The sequence below is a fragment of the Xenopus laevis genome, chromosome 5S (assembly GCF_017654675.1).
Source record: "Xenopus laevis strain J_2021 chromosome 5S, Xenopus_laevis_v10.1, whole genome shotgun sequence".
Classification (NCBI taxonomy): Eukaryota; Metazoa; Chordata; class Amphibia; order Anura; family Pipidae; genus Xenopus; species Xenopus laevis.
Genome location: NC_054380.1, coordinates 1,436,639 through 1,451,959, shown reverse-complemented (window position 1 = coordinate 1,451,959; position 15,321 = coordinate 1,436,639). Strand labels below are relative to the sequence as shown.

The following is a 15,321-nucleotide window of genomic DNA, read 5'->3' as shown; positions in this document are numbered from 1 at the left end:
TCTCCTGCTGCGCCGTCAGTGACATCCAGCGGCAACAAGACGACATGAAAACTACATCTCCCGGCGTGCTCCTCTGCAGTCATTTGATGTATCACTCCGCGGCATGGCTCTTACGAGCGAAAGATATCGCGAGATTTGATCTCTACTTTATAATCGACGTGTAGCCTGACGGATTCTTACAACTCACGTTCCGACGTAGTGGTGGGTAAGTTACTCACTCAGCCTCATGTCTAAACTAAGTCGGCAGGTTATTTTGTGACGTTTGAGGGGCGGGACAAAGGAATGGGCGGGGCTTCCGATGAACCTGCAAAGTTGAAAATAAAATAAATAAAAAAACTATTAAAAAATAAATAAAAAAGACAATTTTGCTTAGAATTGGCCATTCTATAACCTACTAAAAGTTACATCAAAGTTGCATCTCCCCTTTAATTAGGAAGTTTTATAGGGACTAAGGTTTTAATGCAATTTGCGTTTCCACTTTTAAACCCCCAGATTTAGGGAGCGAAGAAGAAAGTAGGGCCGACCGGCACTCAACGGATCCACAGGACCAGAGAGATTGAATTCAAATATTCTGGCTGATCTCCTTGCAGTTTGCAATGGCTGAAAGAACTGTAGCAAAAAGCAAATGTGTCCGGGTCGTGAGGCCATCATAGCCGGAAATTTATGGCTGGAAGCAGACAAAAAAGAAAGGGGATTGTTGAGTGCACCTTCTCTGCTCTCCTTATAAGTACTTTAGTATCTTTGCAAGTGCTGTAACTAAAACAGACAAAGTCATGATAATAAAATTTACATGCTACCAGGGCCGTGCCAACCAGGTGCCCTAGTCAACCCAGCCAGCCACCAACCCCCGCGTGTCCACCCGACTTCAATGAAGGGAAGAGCGGGGGACAGAGTGGAGAGCGATTTGAGAGCGATGGAGGGGAGGGATGGGAGAGTGACGTAGAAGAGGGAGAGGAAAGCTATAGGAGGAAGGGGAGAGTGATGGAGAGGCGGGAGGGGAGAGATATAGGAGGAAGGGGAGAGTGATGGAGGGGCGGGAGGGGAGAGATATAGGAGGAAGGGGAGAGTGATGGAGGGGCGGGAGGGGAGAGATATAGGAGGAAGGGGAGAGTGATGGAGGGGCGGGAGGGGAGAGCTATGGAGGGAGGGGAGAGCAACAGACAGGAGGGAGGGGAGAGCGAAGAAGGGAGGGGTGAATGGCGGAGGGGAGGGAGGGAGGAGCGATGGAGGGAGGGAGAGCGATGGAGGGAGGGGTGAGCAATGGAGAGCAACGGGAGGGAGGGGAAAGCAACAGACGGGAGGGGAGAGCAACGGAGGTGAGGGAGGGGTGAGCAACGGGAGGGAGGGGAGAGCAAAGGAGGGGTGGGAGAGAGGGGAGAGTGATGGAGGGGTGGGAGGGAGCGGTGAGTGACAGAGGGGTGGAAGGGAGAGGAGAGCAACAGAGGGGTGGGTGACAGATGGAATGAAGTATAGTAAGACTGAGGGGTGTGAACACGGAATAGAGGCAGGCAGAAGACAATTTTAGAGGTAGCTGCCCTGCGCTCCCCTATCGTCACCCTCTAGGCCACTTCCTATTCTGCCTACCCCTAGATCCATCCCTGTATGCCACCATTACATGTCAAGGTAAAGCCCATAGATTTCTGTCATTGCTCTGTGTGCACAATACAGAAATGCTCCAACTCAGACCTGCCGAGTTCATGTAGAAGTCAATGGCAGATGTCCTGTTGACATTTTGAAGAAATCCTGAACTGCGCCGGGTTTCATTCGCAAGTCGCAGGTTTCGTGTATTAAATCTGGAAAAAAATGTACGATTTGGACTTTTTCACAATTTTATCAAGTCTTTTCCCGCACAAGAAATTTTTGTGATAATTTAATGATAAATAGGTGGGAAAAGTCACTACAGATTTAGGGGTATATTTATCAAAGAGTGAAGTTAGAGATCGTCACAGTCCTCTAGAGTGAAATTCCCCCACTCTCCATTCATTTCTATGGGATTTTGAAAGACATATTTATCAAAGGATGAAATTTCACGTTCACTCTTTTTAATATCCCAGAGAAATGAATGGAAAGTGGTGGAATTTCCCTCTAGAGGACCGTGACGATCTCTAATTTCACTCTTTGATAAATATCCCCTTTGGTTGGAGTGGTTTTCAGAAAATAGTGAGAAAACTTTGGATTTTAATAAGAAACCCCCGCTGTGTTTCTTCCTTTATTCCACTGCAGGAAAATACTTGTACTTCAGCATTTAGAGGCACTACTAGGGGGCCGATTCACCAAGGGTCGAATATCGAGGGTTAATTAACCCTCGATATTCGACTGGGAATAAAAATCATTCGACTTCGAATATCGAAGTCGAAGGATTTTAGCGCAAATTGTTTGATCGAACGATTCGAAGGATTTTAATCCAACGATCGAAGGATTATCCTTCGACCAAAAAAACTTAGGAAAGCCTATGGGGACTTCCCCATAGGCTAACATTGACTTCTGTAGCTTTTAGGTGGCGAACTAGGGGGTCGAAGTTTTTTCTTAAAGAGACAGTACTTCGACTATGGAATTGTCGAATAGTCAAACGATTTTTAGTTCGAATCCTTCGATTCGAAGTCGAAGTTGTAGTCGAAGGTCGAAGTAGCCCATTCGATGGTCGAAGTAGCCCAAAAAACACTTCGAAATTCGAAGTTTTTTTACTTCGAATCCTTCACTCGAAGTTAGTGAATCGGCCCCTAGATGTCGCGCCGCAAATTTTTTTTGACGCACATCTTTTTTTTTTTTGTCGCACTACGCCATACAAGTCTATGAGAGTCATTTCTGCGGCGAAACAAGGTGAAAAAATTCACCCAACCCTCCTCCTGTTACCATTAAATTACACATTTATTTACTAGTTCAATGGGGTTTCCATGGTTTAAGTTGTAAAGTAACTGTATGAACATTATTACTTTTATTTATTGTTGTCAGCTGAACTTCATTGTACCATACGCTGATTTTATACACAGCTTTTTCCATGAAATAAAGTCTAATTTTCTAATTGAAAACTGTATCAGAACATCACTGTCTGCATGAAACTAAACCTTAATATAATCAGAGTCCCAATGGCACTGAGGCCTTGATTATTTTTGTGGTGGGGTTGTTTAGAGGGCTAGGAAACACACAAAGGGCAGTTTTATCAAAGGTCGAAGTCAAAATTCTAATTAAAATTTTTTTGCATTTTGAGCTAATTTTTGTGTACTTAAGGAATAATCCAATTTGAAAAAAATTTGAAAATTTGAATATTGAAATTTATCATGTACTGTCTCTTTAAAAATTCGCCATCTAAAAAAAAAGTTGCTGTTTTAGCCTATGGTGGACCTCCTACAACCCATTTGGAGTCAATTGGTGGACATTGAAAAATCTCCTTTTTTTGGGGGGGGGAAAACTTCAATTCGTATGATTCAAATGCGCTATTACTTCGATTAGTATGATTCAAATTCAGACTAATTCAAATGAATACGGACTATTCACCTGCAAAAACCCCCCAGTTTTTTTAAATACATTTCAGTTGGTCTTTTTGAATTCGCATTTCGAAGTTTTTCAAATTCGAAACTCGACCCTTGATAAATCCATCCCAAAATGTCATCCTACTTTGTGCTTTTCAACGTGTTTATGCAGCATTTCAGCTGTCCGCATCCCAACCGCTGGGATGCGGACAGTCTTGAACTGGGCTGCCGAGCCTAGGGTACAATTAACGTGGCGCGCCAGAATTGGACGCTGACCCCTCCCGACCCCGCCGAACCCCCTCCCCCTTGTCCTTGCAAAAAAAAAATTTGCCTCTACACCGGTCCCCGGGGCAAAAAAGGTTGAGGACCACTGAACTAAATAACCAACGTGAACGAGTAGTTGATGCAATACCTGAAACCTTTCATCGACTTATCATGGTTCTACATAAATACATTACAATCAGTGAATGTTTACACTGGCTCTTAACAAATGGTATAAGGCTAAAAGCTTGTTATTAAAACTTTATCTAATTACAGGATAACAGAGTGCCAATGTTTATATAAAATGGAAAGATTTTCATTTTTTTGTTAATTAAAAGTGTTAATTAACACTACCTCTTTTTTTTCCCAGTAGAGGGCATTGCAACCCCATGGGAAACGCTTATTTGTGGCCTCATGTATAAATACCTGATTTCTGAAATAGGCATTTCAGGGTAAATGATCAATTTTTCTTTATCTGATTAATTGACTTAATCCTTGAGGTTTCATAAAGGGCCAAAAGGTCTCCTCTTTCTAAGCCGAGGGGTTTGTATGAGATTCCCTTGTCCTGTCGTTGCAGCCACTAAAGTCTTGATGACGGACTGATTCTGGATTCAGTTGCAGATTATTTTGTGATGAGATTGGGAGCTGTGTAATATATACTCACCTGCTCAGAAGCCTAAACACTTTTCTCATAGTAAATGCAAGATGTTTAACGCACAGATTGTGGATTTTACAGTGGGGTCTTCATGTTAACAAGTAATCTATCTAGTCTTATTTCTGTTATAGAATAAAAGTGAGTTAACCTGAAAAACGACATCACTGCACCCAGACTATGGATTCCTTGAAGAGAAACAGCAGCTCATTGAAAGTAAGAAAACCAATTCAAGTCACTTTGTAATGGATTTTAGGTTGTAATATATCACCTATCAATTGCTTAGTAACAGTAACATAGTCGGTACCTGTCAACAACAGTGCACAAAGTAGGATAGCCCACATTTAGGGGGTTATTTACTAAAATCCATTTTTTTTTCTCATTATTTTATTAAAACAAGCTCGACCAAACTCCCATCCACAAGAAATGTGTTTTCCCATTTAAAACTCTGACCAGAAAAATAAAAAATAATAATAAGTAAATAACCCCTTAAAGGAGAATTCAACCGTAAAGTTAAAAAACACCTACCCCCCCACCCTACATAGACCCCCCTCTCTCCTCCCCTCAGCCTAAGTGTTATCCCAGACAAATACCCCTAAAGTTTTACTTACCCCTTGGTGCAGATTCAGGCATCGGAGTTCACAGACGCCATCTTCGAAAATCTTCTAAATGAGACTGGCGCTTCTGAAATTTTTCCGTGAGTTTCGGCGCATGTGCGGAACAGCAAAAATTGCACCAACTGCACATGTGCCACCACACCTTTCTCATTATGAAGATTTCCGAAGAGAAGAAGATGGAGCTCCGATGCCTGAATTTGCCTCAAGGGGCTAAGTAAAACGTTAGGGGCATTTGGGAGAAGGGAGGGGGGTCTATGTAGGGTATATGTAGGGTAGGGGGTAGGGTTTTTTTAACTTTAGGGTTTAGGCTGGCACTATATCTTAGTTTGGATCAAGTACAATCTACTGTTTTATTATTACAGAGAAAAAGGAAACCTTCCTTTACCATGTACCAAGGCATGGAACAGCTAGTAATGTTATATCCAGCAGGACAAAGGGGAAAATACTGTATATCCATAAACACTGTGAAATGTATTATGGATGGAATGCAGCACTAACTTCGTTTTGTTCCCAGGATCCTTTTCTTATTATGAACACTGCGGGGCCGATTCATCAAGGGTCGAATATCGAGGGTTACTTAACCCTCGATATTCGACTGGGAATTAAAATCCTTCGACTTCGAATATCGAAGTCAAAGGATTTTAGCGCAAATAGTGCGATCGAACGAATCCTTCGATCGAACGATAAAATCCTTCAAATCGAAGGATTTAAATCCAACGATCGAAGGAATATCCTTCGATCAAAAAAACTTAGGCAAGCCTATGGGGACCTTCCCCATAGGTTAACATTGACTTCAGTAGCTTTTAGATGGTGAACTAGGGGGTCGAAGTTTTTTCTTAAAGAGACAGTACTTCGACTATCGAATGGTCGAATAGTCAAACGATTTTTAGTTCGAATTCTTTCGATTCGAAGTCGCAGTCGAAGGTCGAAGTAGCCCAAAAAATACTTCGAAATTCAAAGTTTTTTTACTTCTAATCCTTCACTCGAAGTTAGTGAATCGGCCCCTGCGTCTTGATGTTTTACCTCTGTCTGCCAAAAGGAGGCCACCTAAGAACCAATATAAATAAACAGGAGCCTTGCAGGAGAATATATAAATGATCATTTGTTAAAGCCTAAGTCGATGTTGGTTTGTACAGTGATACTAACCAACGTAGAAATGTTAATAGTATTTACTAGTCATGTTTATAGAATTTCATGTGGGTCTCACAGAAGTTGCAACAGCCCAAGAACTCACAGGGGCAAATTCACTAAGCGCCGAAGCGCCTAACGCTAGCGTCAATTCGCTAGCGTTGGTCATTTTTGTTACTTCGCAAATTCACTAACGAACGCTGGCGTAATTCGCTAGTGTTACTTTGCACCCTTATGCCTGGCGAATTTGCGCAACGGACGTAACTACGCAAATTCACTAACGCGCGCATTGTACTGAACGTTACCTTTTACGCTAGACTTCCTTCGCCACCTCAGACCAGGCGAAGCGCAATAGAGTAGATAGGGATTGCTTCAAAAAAAGTTCACATTTTTTCTAAGTCCCAAAAAACACTGGCGTTTTTTCTATATTATGGGTGATAGGCTGAAAAAGATTGAAAAGTTTTTTTGGGGCTCCCCTCCTTCCCCCCTACATTTCCTAACTCATGGCAACTTAACTATACAGTGGGCACATGTGTAGGGCAAAATAAAATTTTTATTTGATGTTTTGAAGGTTTCCCAGGCTTGTGTAGTTCTGCTACATATTCCTCCATTGAAATTTGAATTTGGCGCCGTATGCAAATTAACCATCACTAGTGTAACTTCGCTTCGATTAGCGAATCAACGCTAGTGCAACTTTGCAACCTTACGCTACCCCTGAGCGCAACTTCGGATTTTAGTGAATTTGCGGAGCGCTGGCGAAACTACGCCTGGAGAAGTGCGGCGAAGTTACGCCTAGCGCAACTACGAATCTTAGTGAATTTGCCCCATCATCTCTAAAGTTGTAACTTTTCTGTTTTGTTGAAAGCACCGGGGGTTCCCCTTGGATTTTGAAGAACAAGCGCACAGGAAAGGCCCGAGACAATGTCACAGAACTAGAGGAACTTTATTTGGGAAAGTTACAATAATGGTAACAAACAATCCGGCTTTCAAGCTTCTTTCAACAAGTTTAATTTTCATAAAGGATCAGGCAACATAGTGATGATAGCAGAGCTTTTGTCTGGAGCTCCGTCCTAAAACAGTTGTATCTTTGTTTATGTGGCACAATAAGATTTCCCTGCTTGAGAACCAGAAACACTTAAACCACTGGGAACGTATCAGGCAGCCGCCTCACCCTTCTCTTCTCTCTCTTGTCCTCCAGGAGCAGCGAGTGCTGAGCAAATGGAAGAACAAATATGTCTGTCAGGGACAATGTTCTGACCTGCCCTTCCTATGCCGACGCATTGAGGCTGAACAATTAGTCATTGATCTTATGTTCTATCTTCTAAAGTAGCTTTGATGGAAACAGTTTCACTTTCTTGCTGGTTACAAGTAGTTTTTTTTTTAAAAAAAAAGGAATGTCCACAAGAAAAAAATATGGTTTGCATAATAACAGAAACATTGCAAATTTTATCAGACTTAATTTGAGTTTTCTCTGAAAGAAACTCAAATGACTCAAAGGCTACAAACAACTCCAAATTTATCCCTGGACCTCTCCAGTTGACTTAAACAGCAATTCAGCAGCTTTTAGGTGGCAAATAGTTGAATTCCAGTTCTTAAAGGGCCAGTGTTTAATTTAAATTTTTTCGAAAAAACTCGACCATTTTCAAACATTTGCAGTATATGTGGTAAATGTTTGCAGCTGCAAACCAAATTTTGCCACAATATCCTGTCATCGGAAAACATGTTTTTTTCAAAACACATCAGTTAATAGTGCTGCTCCAGCAGAATTCTGCACTGAAATCCATTTCTCAAAAGAGCAAACAGATTTTTTTATATTCAATTTTGAAATCTGACATGGGGATAGACAGATTGTCAGTTTCCCAGCTGCCCCAGTCATGTGACTTGTGCCTGCACTTTAGGATGGAACTACTTTCTGGCAGGCTGTTATTTCTCCTACTCAATGTAGCTGAATGTGTCTCAGTGGGACTTGGCTTTTACTATTGAGTGTTGTTCTTAGATCTACCAGGCAGCTGTTATCTTGTGTTAGGGAGCTGCTATCTGGTTACCTTCCCATTGTTCTGTTGTTTGGCTGCTGGGGGGGAAAGGGTGATATCAGTCCAACTTGCAGTACAGCAGTAAAGAGTGACTGAAGTTTATCAGAGCACAGGTCACATGACTGGGGGCAGCTGGGAAACTGACAAAATGTCTAGCCCCATGTCAGATTTCAAAATTGAATATAAAAAAATCAGTTTGCTCTTTTGAGAAATGGATTTCAGTGCAGAATTCTGCTGGAGTAGCACTATTAACTGATGTGTTTTGAATAGTAAATAAACTCATTAGGATTGTTTTGTCTCCAACAGGGATTAATTGTATCCTAGGTGTAATCAAATACAAGGGGCTGTTTTATTATTACAAAGAAAAAGGAAATAATTAATGAAATTTGAATGATTTCATTAAAATGGAGTCTATGGGAGATGACCTGTCTTTGTATAGGAGCTTTAAGGTGCTGCCAAACCAGAGTTTTTAGCTATAAGCTGTTGTTACTGTTTAATGTATTCCCAAGTGATAAAAACATTCAAATGTTTTTGGTTACTATAATAAGTGACAACACAAATGTTGCCCCAGTCTCTATTCCTCTTACCTATTTGACAAGCTGCAAGTTGTTGGTCTCGCCATCAAACATTTTTTGTATTGGGAAGTGTTCAGAACTATGACAGAATTCAGCAAATCACAAAACAAAGGAGAGAGATTTTGGTGATTCTTTAAAACAGCCAATGAACTATTTTGACACAATAATCACTTTAACAAGTGGCTTTTTTTAGGGGCTGATGTCTGTGTTCTTGAAGTGCGGTTGTCTGCAGTTCAACTGCATCTGAGTTGTTTCATTTAAAATTCATTGTGGTCATGTACAGAACCAACATTAAAAAAATGTTTTGATTCTTATTCCTTGTTTCAGCTCCTGTTTGGCTCAGGTGTTTGGCTCAGGTGTTTGGCTCAGGTGTTTGGCTCAGGTGTGCTCCTGTCCATAAGCCTTTCAGGGCCACGGCTGGAGAAAGTGGTGATTGACAGGAGCCTAGTGGGGAAGCTCATTTCCAACCCCATCAGTGATGGTAATTACACCCGTGTGCAAATCAATTGCAGACATTAACAGATGCACCAGAGAAATTGTATGTCAACAGGTAGAGTCATTATTGTCACTCGGGCCTCACAAACACAACAAGTAATTACATGTAATGCTGCAGTTACACTCGTCAGCAGCGAGTAGACTTTTCTCTTAACATCAAAGCTTTCTAAATTCAGTGGGAAATCATCAAATATAGAAATAATAGAACATAAACAGTGAACCCTATAACAGTGAACATGGTTCAATATCAGCTGTTTGATACATATATCCTACACCGTGTTTGCATGTAGAATGCAGAAGGTGATTAAAAACAGTTGTTACTCTATAAAATGCATGTATACATTTAGGGGCCGATTCACTAACTTCGAGTGAAGGATTCGAAGGTAAAAAACTTCGATTTCGAAGTTTTTTTTGGGCTACTTCGACCATCGAATGGGCTACTTCAAACTTCGACTACGACTTTGAATCGAAGGATTCGAACTAAAAATCGTTCGACTATTCGACCATTCGATAGTCGAAGTACTGTCTCTTTAAAAAAAACTTCGACCCCCTAGTTCGGCAGCTAAAAGCTACCGAAGTCAATGTTAGCCTATGGGGAAGGTCCATAGGCTTTCCTAAGTTTTTTTGATCGAAGGATATTCCTTCGATCGTTGGATTAAAATCCTTTGAATCGTTCGATTTGAAGGATTTTATCGTTCGATCGAAGGAATTATCCTTCAATCGAACTATCTGCGCTAAATCCTTCGACTTCGATATTCGAAGTCGAAGGATTTTAATTCCTAGTCGGTAATTAACCCTCGATATTCGACCCTTAGTGAATCGGCCCCTTATTGTGTAGCAGTGATTGGGTTCACATCTCTGAACATTTTTTACTCCCTTTGTTTTACTCCTTTTACACAGAAAAAGAGTAAATGTTCATATGTGTAAATGGGTAACTATTTAAGAAGCTTAAAAATGATTCATATTTGTGAGCCCTGCATAGAGTGCCCAGATGAAGGAGAAGTCTGAACTGGAGAGCACATTGTCTATGTGTTGGGTGACTTTTAGAAACACAATATTTATCAGCTCACGGTGGTTCTGAAGTGACCCATAAGCATAAACATAGCAGATACATTGCTAGTGCTCCACAAAAAGGATCTGTATTTGGTTTTAAAGACAGGGCAGATATTTGCTTGAAGAGATTTTCCATTTGTAAATGTGTCGCTAAGTTTATAATGCTGGAAACTCTTTTTGTTTTTGTGATAAACTAACTTTCTACAAGACTGAGACGCAATCACTGGTTTCCCTTGAACTTGTGTCTTTCTCCCTAGTACTGCATACGGTATTGGAGGCAATGGCATTGATCTAGAAAGATAGAGATTTATCATTTTGGTTTTAGGGTAAAGTCATCCACTATTTCTAGGTGTTTGGGGCCACTAGACGATAGAATAGATGGTAGAATACCCCCTGTGACATTTCCCCTCCTCTGTTAAGAAATATGGGGCCAAATGTCACTGGTGCAGTGATAAAACAGGTTGACCAACACATCACGACTTCTGTGTTTTAATTTAGTCACAAACATTGATTTGGGTCGTGCCCCTCTGAACAACCTGCTCTACTGAAACTGGTGAGATGCCAATTCCCATAGACTACTCACCATACTGCAGTTATTTAGGAGCCTGGGTGTGCGGTTGTTGCTCTTTCTAAACTGACCTTCCAGACTTTTTTCCCATTCTCACTCTTGTTGTAGTTTTTTGTTTAAACATCTCATCTAGCCAAACAGAAACATAAATGTGCTATAGTTTTTGCCTGTACTGCTCCAAACAACCATCTAGGAAGGAGCACCATAGCTGCCATAAAACAGGGGTCCAGCAGGATTGGATATTTAAATTCTGCACCATTTGTTGAACATTCTAGAGTGTTTGACTTCATAGGGTCAGTCTAGAGAGGATTTGCTTTTGAAGTTTCTTTTGTATGCAGGTTGATATGATAGATCAGATGAGAGCCAAATACACTTGTCAAGGTCCGAATTTATCTCAATATCGGCTGCTACAAACTCCGATCTAACCCGCTTGGGATTTTAACGCTTATCTATTATTAGATTTTCCCAAAAATTTGCTTTGCTGGAAAAGCTCAGATTTTCACGATTTTTTCGTGAATTTTTCCTGAAATCTCTGAATTTTTCAGAGTTTTCACCATAAAGCTCTGAAAACATCATGAAATTGCCCGAAACCCCCGACACAACCAAATATCAATGGGACTAATCCCATTGACTTTTATGCAACCTCGACAGCTTTGAGATGCCTTGTTTTTGTATTCGGTCTTTTTAGCCCTCGGGGTTTAATAAATTACGAAAAATTCATGATTTTTTTAAAAGTCAGATTTTATATAAAAAAAAAAAGCACAAATTTTTCGGATTTCGGGGAATTTCGGGTATTCAGAGCTTAGTAAATAACCCACTAGGTGTAGGAAAACAATATGTTGATACCTGGAGATAGGAATGCATGTGTGATATGATAGATAGCTTTGCATAATGCAATATATTCTTTCAATTTGAATCAGCTTTATTTCTTATTTCCATGGTCCTAGAAGGGCGACACATTGATGTGTTTTAGAAGATTATAAAAGCCTCAAAGAATTATTTAAGGCACTGACTTGAAGAGTTCGGTGTCAGCAGAGCTCAGATAATTATTCTTGTACCAGAACGAGCATCACAACTGTAACACATTTCATCGGGTTTGTTTTGCAGCTGTATTTGCCGACAGTTTCATCATCTTGTCATTTCTCAAAGAAAACAAAACTTTGTCTCATTCAGTTTACAAAGAAGATATTACAAGCATGAAACTTCATCAGATACAATTTATGTAAATTGCATTTCAGAGACAGATGTCCTTTATTAGGTGGGGCTTGGGAAGATCTAAGATTGCTGTAGATTTGGGAGCGACAATGGGAGTGACAATGGGAGCGACAATGGGAGTGACAATCGGAGTGACAATGGGAGTGACAATGGGAGCGACAATGGGAGCAACAATGGGAGCAACAATGGGCGCGACTATGGGAGCGACAATGGGCGCGACTAAGGGAGCGACAATGGGAGCGACGATGGGAGCGACGATGGGAGTGACAATGGGAGCGACAATAGGAGCGACAATGGGAGCGACAATGGGAGCGACGATGGGAGCGACAATGGGTGCGACAATGGGTGCGACAATGGGAGTGACAATGGGTGCGACAATGGGTGCGACAATGGGAGTGACAATGGGAGCGACAATGGGAGCGACAATGGGAGTGACAATGGGAGCGACAATGGGAGCGACAATGGGAGCGACAATGGGAGCGACAATGGGAGCGACAATGGGAGCGACAATGGAAGCGACAATGGGAGTGACAATGGGAGTGACAATGGGAGCGACAATGGGAGCGACAATGGGAGCGACAATGGGAGTGACAATGGAAGTGACAATGGGAGTGACAATGGGAGCGACAATGGAAGCCATATGAATCGAGACGACACACTGATGGGGTGACGTAGTGATTTGTTACAGATGTTGCACCATAGGCCTCACTACAGGAGTCACTGCTTGGAACTGAACTTCTTTATTAGACAGCAAATAGGAAAATCACAGCTTTGCTTCAGCAGTTCACAATTTTGTCACTTTCTCTTAACTAGTGTAACAATAACTAATTACATCGGTTTTTAATACCTACTGTTATACTAAACAATAGTTTCCTGCAAATGAATATACAAACCTCCCCTCCATTGCAAATGGGCAGCGCCACACAAATATGTGTTTGACCTTTCCTTCAAAATCCCGTCACCTTTTTAAAAATTTCAACATGAAAATCTTTAACCCCATAACATTAACAAAAAAAAATTTTTTTTATAAGAATGCATTTCTTAACATTTTTTCTTAAACAAAAATATGTAAAATATTGCCAAAACTCAAGAAAGGTGTCTTATTAGTTTTAGTGAGAATACAGTGGCAAAGCCGTATTTCATTGTCTTCTTTATCATAAATAAACCTGTGCTGGATATTTGTAAAAATGATTCTAGTCTAGGACATTAGTGGGCACAGAGCTGACTTGATCTCTGAATTTCACTTTACTCATTTACATAAGCCTTGGTTTCTAGCAGGCCAAGTTGTAACTCAGAACTGAGATTTTAACACTTTGGGGCTGATTCATTAAGGGTCGAATATCGAGGGTTAATTAACCCTCGATATTTGACTAGGAATTGAAATCCTTCGACTTCGAATATCGAAGTCGAAGGATTTAGTGCAAATTCTGCCATCGTACGATCGAAGGATTATTCCTTCGATCGAACGATTCGAAGGATTTTAATCCAACGATCGAAGGAATATCCTTCGATCAAAAAAACTTAGGCAAGCCTATGGGGACCTTCCTCATAGGCTAACATTGACTTCGGTAGCTTTTATCTGCCGAACTAGGGGGTCGAAGTTTTTTTTAAAGAGACAGTACTTCGACTATCGAATGGTCGAATAGTCGAACGATTTTTAGTTCGAATCCTTCGATTCGAAGTCGTAGTCGAAGGTCGAAGTAGCCCATTCGATGGTCGAATTAGCCCAAAAAATACTTCGAAATTCAACGTTTTTTTACTTCGAATCCTTCACTCGAATTTAGTGAATCGGCCCCCTAATGTATCATCTCTCAATGGAGAACATGAAACAATATCAGAGGATTAGTCCTCATCCAGTAAAATGACTCTCTCAATCCAGTAATAGCACAAATAAGGTTTTACTATGGCATGAAATAATATTAAAGGATCAGAAACACCAAAATATAAAAGTGTTTAAAGGAGTATATATAATACAATTTTGGCCTGTACTGGTAAAACTGGTGTGTTTGCTTCAGAAACAATATAGTTTATATAAACAAGCTGCTGTGTAGCCATGGGGGCAGCCATTCAAGCACAGGATACACAGTAGATAACAGATAAGTACTACTATAGTTTATATAAACAAGCTGCTGTGTAGCCATGGGGACAGCCATTCAAGCACAGGATACACAGTAGATAACAGATAAGTACTACTATAGTTTATATAAACAAGCTGCTGTGTAGCCATGGGGGCAGCCATTCAAGCACAGGATACACAGTAGATAACAGATAAGTACTACTATAGTTTATATAAACAAGCTGCTGTGTAGCCATGGGGGCAGCCATTCAAGCACAGGATACACAGTAGATAACAGATAAGTACTACTATAGTTTATATAAACAAGTTGCTGTGTAGCCATGGGGGCAGCCATTCAAGCACAGGATACACAGTAGATAACAGATAAGTACTACTATAGTTTATATAAACAAGCTGCTGTGTAGCCATGGGGGCAGCCATTCAAGCACAGGATACACAGTAGATAACAGATAAGTACTACTATACATACAATCCAATTAATTTGTGATTTTTTTACTAATAAATAAAGTACAATCGTTAATTCTAGTTTGGTCAGATTTATTAAATTTTTTTTTTTAAGTTAACATACAATGGGAAAAGGGGTACAGAAGACAAAAAGGATGGGGTGGGGCATAGGTGTATAATCAGGGCCGCCATCAGGGGGGGACAGGGGGGACAAGTGGCCCAGGCATGAAGGGGGGCCCGGCAGTGCTGCAGTTTAGAAAGAGCCAGTCCCCCCTTGCCAGCGCCGAAGATCTGCGGCCAGCCGAAAATCAGCCGAAATCCCGAAGCGCTGAAGCGCCGAAAAGACCCAAAGTCATGAAAACAGCCGAAATTGAGGTCCTGAAGCGGCGAAAAGACCCAAAGTCACGAAAGGAGGCGAAGTTGAAGTCCTGAATCCATGAGTTCAATTCTACTAAACACCAATTTGTGTTTTTTTTAATCCCCTGGCCACCAATGTATTATTTTAATATTCTATAGGCCCCTGGCACCAATGTTTTTTTAAAAACAATTTTTGGGGCCCCAATTTGTTTAACTTGTAAGGGGGGGCCCTGGCACCAATGTTTTCTTAAAAAAAAATTTGGGGGGCCCCAATATTTTTAACTTGTAAGGAGGGCCCTGGCACCAATGTTCTTTTTTAAAAAAAAATTTAGGGCCCCAATTTTTTTAACTTGTAAGGGGGGCCCTGGCGCCAATG

The 15,321-nt window shown here is 40.9% G+C and overlaps 1 long non-coding RNA gene across 2 annotated transcripts; it reads left to right on the top strand.

The window, feature by feature from the left end:
- The first annotated feature begins 105 nt into the window (after positions 1–105).
- On the top strand, positions 106–7,680 carry LOC121394148. Of its 2 annotated transcripts, XR_005961513.1 has the most exons (4): positions 106–205; positions 4,518–4,599; positions 6,994–7,095; positions 7,327–7,680. It is a non-coding gene; the product is annotated as an uncharacterized LOC121394148 (long non-coding RNA). The 2 variants fall into 2 exon arrangements; XR_005961514.1 differs by lacking the exon at positions 6,994–7,095.
- The last annotated feature ends 7,641 nt before the right edge of the window (positions 7,681–15,321 follow it).